Raw genomic sequence first — 12,024 nt, 5'->3', positions numbered from 1 at the left:
ACTGATTTGGTGAAGGATGCCTTGAAAAAGGTAAAGTTGATTCAGGAGCGACTTCGTACAGCGCAGTCCAGACAGAAGAGTTACGCATATCAGAAAGCGCATGATTTATCATTTATGATGGGTGAAAAAGTTCTCTTCAAGGTTTTGCCAATGAAGGGAATCATGAGATTCGGGAAGAATGGCAAGTTGAGCCGAAAATTTATAGGCCCATTTGAGGTGTTGAGATGAGTTGGGGAGGTTGCTTATGAGCTTGCATTGCCTCCCAATCTATCAGGAGTTCATCCGGTTTTCCATGCATCTATGCTCCGGAAGTATCATGCCGACCTATCACATGTGTTAGACTTCAGCACAGTTCAACTAGATAATAGTTTGGGCTATGAAAAAGAACCAATTGCCATTATTGATAAACATGTTCGCCAGTTGAGGTCCAAGAGGATTTCTACAGTAAAAGTCCAGTGGAGGGGCCAACCAGTCGAGGAAGCAACTTGGGAGGCCGAGAAAAACATGCGGAGTAGATATCCACACTTATTCGGCACTCCAGGTACAATTCTAAACACGTTCAAGGACGAACGTTTGTTTAAGAGGTGGAGAATGTAATGACCCAACCGGTTATTTTGACTTTTAGAATCACGTTTCCCTAAATAAAACTTTCCAAATATGTTATTAATAATTTATAAATTGCGGGGATGATTGGTTCAGAATTTGGAAGTGATCGGGTTGAAATCGGAACAATTGGTTCCTTAGTTTGGCTTTAAAAGGTCAAGTTTGACTTCGGTCAACATTTTAAGAAAGCGACCCCGGAATCGGGATTTGACGGTTCCAATAGGTTCGTATGATAATTTTGGACTTGGGCGTATGTTCGAATCGGGTTTTGGATAACCCGGGAGCGTTTTAGCGCTTAATAGTGAAAATCAACTATTTGAAGGTTTAAAATTCTTTAAATTTGGTTTGGAATAGGTTTTGGAGTAATCGAGGTCCGTTTGGAATTTCGAGTCTGGGAATAGCTCAGTATAATAATTTAAAACTTGCACGCAAAATTTGGTATCATTCCGAGTAGTATAAGTATATTTCGACGCATTCGGAGTAAGTTTGAAGAATTTAAAATTTCTAAGTTAATCAATTTGGTTTGAGATACGATTCTTAGATTTGATGTTGTTTTATACGTTCCGAGAGTTCGAGCGAGTCCGTTTTATAATTTCAAACTTGTTGGTATATTCGGGCGGGCCCCCGGGGGGCCCAAGTGTTAACCGGACGAGGCTCGGACCAACTTCGGACTTGGGAGAAAAATGTTGAAGCTTTCTGCTTCTGGTACGTTCGCACCTGCGCTTGGACAGCCGCAGGTGCGACCATCGAAGATGCGATTTTAGCTCGCAGAAGCGAAAAAGGGAGGAAAAGCAACTAACCGCAGATGTGGAATGTTTATGCACCTGCGAACGCGCAGGTGCGAGACAAAACGTGCAAATGCAAGGCTGGGCAAGTCGAGTGAAACTCACACCTGCGAGGCTTTTCCGCAGGTGCGGAAGCCGCAGGTGCGAAATCACTGCTTGGCAGAATAGTTAAAAATCGGGGCTCAGGCATTTGGACCCATTTTTTCTCCATTTTCGGGCGATTTCAGAGTTTTTAAGAGGGGAATACAACTAACAACTTGGAGGTAAGTTAATTCTACACCCCTTGAGTTAAATACATAGATTATGGGTAGATTATAAACGGTAAATCTTAGAAATCAAGGGTTTAGATGAAAAACCTAGATTTTTATAAAAATGAGATTTTAACCACGAAAATGATTATGGAATTGGATAGAAATTATATATTTGAGTTCTTGAGATTATGGGTAACGTTTTCATCCGAAAATTTTCGGAATCCGGGCACGTGGGCCTGGGGTGAATTTTAGAAATTTTACCATTTTGGATATGGTAATTTATTTAATAGATGAATTTCAAATTATTGAACATGTATTAATTATTTTATATAACTTTTGGATAGTTTCCGATTTTTCAGCATCGAATTGAGGTTTTTACTCTACATTTTGATCGGAAAGTGGACTTCGAGACAAGGTAAGTCTCTTGTCTAATCTTGTGAGAGGAAAATTACCCCATAGGTGATTAAATTAATAATTATTGCTAATTGTGGGGGTTACGTACGCACGAGGTGACGAGAGTTCGTATGTAGCTACTATCTATGCTAAAAGTCCGGGTAGTTTAGGACTCAAAGCATGAATTATGTGTGTAAATTATATCCTTTATTTAATTAAATTACTTGAAATATATTGTGAATTATTAGGGATAGATAGTAAATGATAGAAATATTATATACTTAATTTTCTGCTTAAATTAATTAATTGTTAAAAGAATTGTTCACCCTCTCGAATTTACTAATAATAAATATACTCTCCTTCCGGAGGTACATAAGGAAATGTCCTCATTTCTTGTGGAACGGGCCGAACGCCTCGGCAGTATAAATGCATCTGTGGATCGCGTCGCACGTCCCTCGGCAGTGTACACGACACTCTGGATCGGGCTGTATGACCTCAGCAGAAATCGTGCCTAATAATAATTATTATTATACGATGCCTTTTATTTTAATTACAGTTTGTAAATTTAATTAATAGATTGGAAATTATCGCGTTGAAGAAATTTAATTATTTCTGTTGGTTAAATAAAATTATTGTTAACTTTGTGAATCTTGTTGATTTAGATATTCTAGTTTTATTTCAATTATTATTATTGACCCTTAGTGAGTGTCAAAGTCGGTCATCTCATCTCTACCTCTTCGAGATTAGGCTTGATACTTATTGCACTAGATTATTCTAGTTTACGTACTCATGCTACACTTGCTGCACTTTTTGTGCAGAGCCTGAGACAGGTTCTATTGTTGAACCATGCGCACCCTCGATATCCAGAGGCTTAGTAGTGAGATGCCCTTCTGAGCCATTCTACAACAACTAGTACCTCTTCCTGAATTTTTATTCTGTCTATTTTATTCCAGACAATATTTGTAATTTTTATATAATCTACTAGATGCTCATACACTTGTGACACTAGGTCTTGGCACACACACTAGTAGAATTTTTGGACATGATTGTTTTTAATTTACTAAAAATCTTTTCACATTGTTTTAAATTCCTACAATTAAGAAGAGTTTAATTAATCGATTAATTTTAAAACAATTGAATATGGGTTTAAATTATTAGTTGGCTTGCCTAATTATAGTGTTGGGTATCATCACGACCTATAGGTGAAATTGGGTTGTGACTCGTGTGATGTATTTCTAGTTTCTACGGCTATTAGTGGTTAATTGCCGTAACAAATTCCTCAGGCGGGGTTGCATTTGATTTTCGGAAAAGGGAGATCATGGACTGACTTCCTATTACGAGCACGTGATCCACATTTGAAGCTACTTTTTGACTTTATAGAAAATAATGGATTGTATCTTTAAAATTATTATACTTACGCGGATCAACGTGATGAGTGCAAAAGTGATCTACATGTACCCTTAGCAAAAAATGCATAAAGACATAGAAATTAAACCCAGTAAAGTTGTTATTAGTGCTCTTCTCTTGACTAGTGTTATGCAGATTGTTAATGCATTGATTAGCCTCCTCAACCATCCTGAGAGGAAAAAAAAATGAAAATAGAACATATTACGAATAAAGACCTATAACTTAAGAGTGCTGCTATTTGGCCACACTCATAATGGACCAACGATGGCTACACCCGTGAAATACCATTAAAGCCCTTGATTTCATATTTGGCTTAATAGTTATTATTTCCCTCCAAAATATTTTCCTCCCAAATTAATAACTATTGATTATCCCAAAACATGGATCCCATAAAATCATCTTTCTCTCATGGGAAGATCAAAAGCCTTCGTATGTATACCTATACTATTATGTATTTTTTTTAAATAAAATTTATACGGATGGGAAGATCAAAAGCCTTCGTATGTATACGTATACTAGCCTTAAGTACGTGTTTTACGCGTGTATCCTATATCAATAAAATATATATTTTTTAAAAATTATTAAAAAATTAATAAACAATGTGTTTGACTTTTAAAATAAAAGTTAACAAAAAAATGTATAAGTTCTTGAAAATGATGACTACTAAATATATTATTTAGGTGGCTCAATGAATAAAGAATTCTTTTCAGAAAAGTTCTTAGATGCCTTATTGTAGTTTCTGAGGACTTCTATACAAATATCTTATAAAAGAATATTATTATTTCTATGATCTAATACAATATATATATATATACTATTACCAACAAAGATTTGTCAAATAAAATAAATTAAAAAAAATTCTCTGCCATTTTGGGAATGAAGAGGTTGGTGTTATGCTCATAGAAAAAACTAATAAGGGGAAACGTAACGCCTAAATGACTTATATTGTTTTACATCAAACAATTTAATATAGAACATAAGAGAAGTTTTCATTTGTAAAATAATAATAATAGTAATAATAGTAATAATAATATCAACAATAATAATTATTATTAGAATAATAATAATAATAATAAATGACAATTCCTTTAGAATATAGTTTGTATTCTATTGTTTCCTCCTGATTGATTCAAGTTTATTTTTTTACGAATTTGACTCTTAATACTATTATAACCAATTTTTCCATATGCTAATGCTATTCTTATCAAAACAAATTTATGTATCATATTCGGTTTGTCAATTTGAAAATAATTTTACTTATATGATGAATACGAAAAATAATTAAATTAATTCTTGTTAAATAGTTAATTTAAAGGCTTAATTATTTGTTCCCAACATCAAAGGAAATTACATATTAGTAGTTTTCACCTAATTCAAATAAGGAAGGATTTATTAATTAAACTTTTAGTTGAAATCAAAGTCCTAAATATTAGGAAATTAATTAGATTCTATTACTAAATATTAGAAAAATAATCAAATGACTATTTTGTTCGGTGTGAACTCTAGTTTAAGAGGGTAAAAAAGGTGAAGTATATTTCGCTAAGGGTCTTCGTGCAAATAAAAATATTAATGAGCCACATGTGATTTAAAAAAATTCTAGAAGATAATTTGATAAGAACTTTTAACTTACATAAATAAATTCACAAGAAACATGGAGATAAAGAAAAGAATACAAAAACATAAAAGCACATCGAAACGAACATTCCAAATATATACGGATGCTTGTTGATGCAAAACATTAGATAATTTTTAGTACAAAGATTTACCATTTTATTAAATAATTACGATTGTTTAATATCTTTCATGTCAAAATAACAAATACCAAAAGAAATATATTTATTTAATTAAAATTTTACTCCTTTTTAAAATCCCTACATATTTGTAGTTTTCACCTAATTCAAATAAGGAAGGACTTAATAATTAAACTTTTAGTTGATATCAAAGTCCTAAATATTAGGAAATTAATTAGATTACTATTACTAAATATTAGAAAAATAATCAAATGAGTATTTTGTCCAGTGTGAACTCTAGTTTAAGACGATAAAATGGTGAACGACATTTTGCTAAGGGCCTTCGTACTTTTAATATAGTATAAATTAATTTTCGAAAATTTATATGGTATATAAATTCGAATAACCTTGAATCCTAAGTAACAATTCTGATTATGAAATATTAATGAATTAAGTTATGTACTTTGCATATTTAGTCCTCCTTTAATAATCAATAGCTATTGACTAAGGTTATAGCCATATGGCCTATGCTAATTACATCATTATGATTCATAGTTATATTGACCGTTTTATATAATAGTCAATTAGTAATTTCATTCATTAAGGTCATACGTATCTACCACTAGTTATTCATAGCAAACACATAAGTCCATTGACTAAGGTTATAGTCATACGACCTATGCTAATTACATCGTTGTGCTTCATAGTTATATTGACCGTTTATATAATAGCCAATATATAAATTTATTCATTAAGGTCATACGTATCGGCCACTAGTTATTCATAGCATCCATATAAGTCCATTGACTAAGGTTTTATTCATATGGTCTATGCTAATTATATCGTTTTTATTCATAGTTATATTGACCGTTTATATAATAGTCAATTTATAATTATATTCATTAAGGTCATACGTATCGGCCACTAGTTATTCATAGCAACCATATAAGTCCATTGACTAAGGTTTTATTCATATGGCCTATGCTAATTATATCGTTGTGATTCATAGTTATATTGACCGTTTATATAATAGCCAATATATAATTTCATTCATTAAGGTCATACGTATCGGCCTATAGTTATTTATAAGTCCATTGACTAAGGTTATAGTCATATGGCCTATGCTATACATAGCCAATAAATAATTTCATTCATTAAGGCCAGATTGATCGTTTATATAGTAGTCACTATATAATTCTATATATTTTTATTGATTAATCTTAATTATAATAAAAGGAAAAACATGATTAAATTTTAGGAATAAAATGTATTCTAGCTTATTTATTAGGAAGGAAAACAAGATGACATTTTTGGACTAAAACTCAAATAAAATTTTCGGAGAGAAACAAAGGGAAAAGTAAAAATACGATTGGAGGGATATTAAAAGTTTTGACTCTTTATATATCTCTTAAACACAAGTTAAAGTTGTTAAACAATATTTTCAACTCTCCAAACAAAATAGATACTCTAAACATGAATGCTAACAGATGGATTTAAGATAATTTCTATCCATGGTTTAGGAAGAACGTACCCAAATCGTACATTAAGCGTGATGATCTGGTAAATATATATTTTTTAATTTTTATGATATGATTTCTATTGATTATTCCAACTAGCAACCATGAACCCTATCTTTACATTATGTTTTTGTAGTTTCTCCGGGATTCAAAATTTACATATACACAAAAAAAAATATAATTACCATACTTTTGCAGTATAATTGTCCGACAAAAGGGATTCAATTGAACCCCTTTTAACACACTTAGCTCTGTCATTGCTTGTAATTAACCTATAAAAGTCAAGTGTTTCAAAATACTTTTAAGGCGCTAAATATGATATCATAAATAAGATATTACTTGTTTGGATATAATGACGTACATGATAATAAATAATTGTGTATTTAGTCAAAAGTGTTGATAAATATATTTTTTTATTAAAATGGTTTAAACATCGTTAAATTAAATTAGTTTTAAAAAATTCATATTTTCCACTACAAAAAAGTATAGAGTTGAAGATAGTTTTTTTTAACTAACAACTATAGTATTGTTTGTTAGTTTTAATAAATAACAAAAAGTTTATTTAACTATTGATATATAATAAAACTTTTAATCATGGGGTTTTGCTTGTTAGCAAACAATTTAATCTTGTGGTATTTTGTACTCCTAGTAATGTAATAAAAAAAAATAAAGTGTAAATAAATTTCAAATAATATATTTTCATGGTTGTTAAATATTTTTTATCATTGATAAGATACTTAATTATCAAAAAAAATCAACTTTGTTTTTTTATTCCTTTTCAAAGTTGAACGAAAAAATAAGCGGCAAGTTTGCCTCCTTTTTTTTTGTTTTCCCAAATACCTCTTTTTAATTTCCCTACTGGCGCCACTGTAGTCCCACCCCCTTCTTCTTCCCCATTTCTCCTCATTGTGATCTTCATATCATTTTTCCCTGACACATACACACAATCCAAAATGTTTAATTTTCTTCAAAACCTTTTCTATTTAACAACTTTAAGAGACTAAATTTGTAATGCTGTGCGTTTTAAGATCCAACACCACTTCTACTTTGGTACAAATTTGCGGTATGTAACGTTATCTCTAGTGCATTCTTTCTGGTGCGTTTCTAGGAAACTCGTTTCCTTCCATTTATTAGGCATTGTAAATTTGGGTTTCTCATCATTGTCACGACCCAAATTAACCCTTCGTAAGGTGTCGTGATGACACCTAGTCTTTACGACTAGGTAAGCCTAACATTTACGAAAAATATAAAGAAAACACAACATTTTTAAGATAAACAGTATATTTTAAACATTTTTAAAATAATTTTTCAAGACCCGAAATATCACTAAGTCACAAGCTGCTATAATCTATGTACCTCTATACAAAAGTCTGAAGATAATAAGGAAAATTTCTAGATGAGGGAGTAGAAGGGGACTCCGAAGATCTGCGGACACAAGCAGAGGTACCTTGAAGTCTCCTAGAATCAGCAGCACGTACTAACCCCGAGGCTGATAGCTCGCACCTGGATCTGCACACGAAAACATGTGCAGGGAAGGGCATGAGTACACCACAATGGTACCCAGTAAGTGCCACGCCTAACCTCGATCGAGTAGTGACGAGGTCAGGTCAAGGCCCTACCTGAGTAAATATAATAAATTAAACAGTAAAAGATATAAGTAAAATTTACGGTAACACAGTTAAAAAAATTCTCGAAAATTTAACAGTTAAGGGAGCCATCGGCTCAAAACAAGGTAAACATAGTGGGAAATCTCTCGGGATATCGTCCCGTAGTTTCAAATGAATATGCAGTACAGGAAAATCTCTCGAAATACGTCTGTAGTCCCAAAGTAAATATGCAGTGCTGAGGGATCTCCCGGAATATATCCGTAGTCCCAAAGTAAATATGCAGTACATGGGGATCTCCCGAAATACGTCTGTAATCCCAAAGTAAATATGCAGTGCTGGGGGATCTCCCGAAATACGTCCGTAGTCCCAAAGTAAATATGCAGTACATGGGGATCTCCCGGAATACGTCTGTAGTCCCAATTTAAATATGCAACGCAAGATGAAATGACAGGTATGACATCGAGTTATACAGTTTATACTGGACACAGATAAGGCAAATAAGGACTTAACTGAACATGACGCACATAATGTCAATTAGGCAGTTAAAACACGTAAGCATGCTTTTCTAGTCTAAACTACACAATTAAACATATTAGTACAATTAATAAGAGAAGCAATTTATGATTTAAAAAGGTTAAACATGATTTTTGCAATAATAGCCCGTGTACGTACTCGTCACCTCACGTACACGGCGCTCACACACCAAATAATATTAAGATATCTTAAGGGAAAAGTCCCCAACACAAGGTTAGGCAAGCCACTTACTTCGAACCGCTCAAATCAACTTGATATCATGTTCTTGCCACGAGTATCCGACTCCAAATAGCCCGAATCTATTCAAAACAGTACAATACCATCAATACGCGCTAATGGAATGAATCCCACAAGAAAAACTACAAAATTAGGCCAAAATCTAAAATTGGATCAAACCCGCCCCCCGGGGCCCACATCTTGAAACCCGACAAAATTTACGAAACTAGAAAGCTCATTCACTCACGAGTCTAACAATATCAAATTTACTAAAATCCGATACAAAATGGTCCTCCAATCCACAATTCCAACTCCCAAATCCCTAGTCTCTAACTTCCAATTTTCACCTTAAATACACATAAACTAGGTGAAAAAATACATGGCAAGGCAAGATTATTGACAAAAAATAAGCACAAGGAACTTACCTCAAGAAATGCCTCGAAAATCCTCTCAAAAATCGCCCCAACCCGAGTTTGCAAAGCCAAAAATGATAAAAATCGCGAAGCCCTTCGATTTTAATCACTGCCCAGGTATTTTTGCACCTGCGGAACCGGGGCTCGCACCTGCGGGTGCGCTTGTGCGGAAAACGTGCGCATATGCGCAACTCACTTACCCCCTCTGCCTTCGCACCTGCGACGAAAGGGCCGCATCTGTGCCCTCGCGCCTGCGGAGTCCCTTCCGCTTCTGCGCATCTTGCGCATGTGCGAACATCCTTGCGCATTTGCGGGCATCGCAGATGCGAAAACTTCCTCGCACCTACGACCCCAGGCCAACTCTCGATTTATCGCATCTGCGCTTTCATCTTCGCATGTGCGGCTCGCGCACCTGCGGTCTCTTTTCCGCAGGTGCGAAAACACCAGAAACAGCAAAGTTCAGAAATTCCTCTAAGTCCAAGTTTTCACCCGTTAAGCATCTGAAATACACTCGAGGCCCCCGGGACCTCAAACAAACATACCAACCAATCCTAAAATACCTTACGAACTTAGTCGAGCCTTTAAACCACGCCGAACAATACCAAAATCATGAATTAATCACGGATTCAAACCTAAAAATTTAAAGTTTTCCAAATTCTACAAACGACACCGAACCACATCAAATCTAGTCCGAATGACCTCAAATTTAATACACAAGTCACATATGACATTACGAACCTACAACCACTTTCGGAATTTCATTCCGAGCTCGATATCAAAATTTTCACTATCGGCCGACATCGCCGAAAAACTAGTTTCCGCCAATTCAAGCCTAAATCTACTACAGGCCTCCAAAACACATTCCGGACATGCTCCTAAAACCCAAAATTACCTAACGGAGCTAACGGAACCGACGAAATTCCATTCCGGAGTCGTCTTCACACAGTTCGGACTACGGTCCAAATCCTAAGGCTTAAACTCTCATTTAGGGACTAAGTGTCCCAAAACACTCCGAAACTCAAAATCAATCATCGCAACAAGTCACAATAGCAGAAAAAGATTTGGGGGAGACAGTTAATAGGGGATCGGGGTTATTACTCTCAAAACGACCGGCCGGGTCGTTACAATCACGATATATTGTGTTTATGTAGTAGTGGTTTCTTATTTAATTTAAATAATATGAAAAAGATTTGACGATATTTTTTTTTTTTTTTTGAGAGTTCAAATACTCAAAATTTTACATCGCTTACTCTGAATTTTTATGGTTGTTTGCAGCCAAAGATGAATCAAAATTTTTATTGTGCAACTTCAAGTAAGTATTTTTTTTCCTTTTACCTGTATTCATCTCTCATTCTATTATTTGCTTCACTAATTAATACATAATTTATAGTTAAAGTTTTAAAATATATTTTTATCATGACATAAAAAAGTATGTATTTAATTATAACTTTTGTTTTTCACAGGTACAAGAACGTGGAAACTTATTCAAGAGTATATTTATTAGACGGCTGGTTACATTAGCAAATTGAGGAAGCAACATACGTCCATCTCTTTTTAATTTATCAATATTCTTCTATCTCTATTAGACTTTCATGTTGGATAGATTTTACTTAATTTCTGTGTTTTAATTTATGAAGTTTGTAATGAGATATTATCTCAATATAGTATTAATTGTTTTTAATTATACGATCATGGATGGAAATTTTTGTTACCTTGCACGTTTTGTTATGTTACTTTCAATTCGCCTACTAATAAATTCACAAATTAGTGAAAAACTAGGTAAATACTAATTATCAATAGTACCACTATGAATTTAAATGACATCAAATATTTGTAACTGGTGAAAACATATTTTACATTTTGTTTGTCACAAATTGACTGCATTTAGTGACAAAAATAAAACTTGTATGAGAATCACCTATATTGGTCATGGATTAACGTTTTATTTTATGACAATTGACATTGCCATTAATCATAGTAATAATTTTATTTTCTCAGTAATAAGTAATATTTTTAGTGACGACATAATAATTTTTAACTACAAAATTATAATCATTTTTAGAAAAGCAAAGTTGTCACAAATTTATATATTTAGGGACAAAAGACTTTTTTTATATAAAAGGCGATCATTAGTGACAAAATTATAGTTGTTTAACCACGAAATATGTATAACTTTGGAGACAATTGGTATTGTCACTAATTAAACTAAACGATTAATGACAATCGTTTTGTCAGCATTAATAACTTTTTCAGTGACTAAAACAAACAATCAGCTCCAATTTTTAAATAGTTTCTCCGACAAACGAGTTTGTCACAAATACTATGTATTTGAGGATGAAAACAAATTTCGTTGTTAATATAACTTTTTTCAGTGACAAAGTACTAAATTGTCTTTGTATACTTTTAGTGGGCCCAGTTTTAAAGATGAACCATTGACAAATTTTTTTTCGTCACAAAAGATACGAAATATGAGTATTAAGTGACAATAATTTATCATTGATAATCAAATTTGTTGTAGTGGTAGTTTAAATGTACACGTTTTTCCTCTAGTATACTATGTGTATATTT

The 12,024-nt window shown here is 33.2% G+C and overlaps 1 long non-coding RNA gene across 1 annotated transcript; it reads left to right on the top strand.

Moving 5' to 3' along the window:
• Positions 1-7,625: 7,625 nt before the first annotated feature.
• LOC117275627 (uncharacterized) lies at positions 7,626-11,140 on the top strand. Its single transcript, XR_011409336.1, has 2 exons — positions 7,626-7,749; positions 10,732-11,140. It is a non-coding gene; the product is annotated as an uncharacterized lncRNA (long non-coding RNA).
• Positions 11,141-12,024: the final 884 nt, after the last annotated feature.

The sequence above is a fragment of the Nicotiana tomentosiformis genome, chromosome 7 (genome assembly GCF_000390325.3).
Source record: "Nicotiana tomentosiformis chromosome 7, ASM39032v3, whole genome shotgun sequence".
Lineage (NCBI taxonomy): Eukaryota > Viridiplantae > Streptophyta > Magnoliopsida > Solanales > Solanaceae > Nicotiana > Nicotiana tomentosiformis.
The sequence above is the reverse complement of the archived record's forward strand: the minus strand, read 5'-3'. Positions and strand labels throughout refer to the sequence as shown.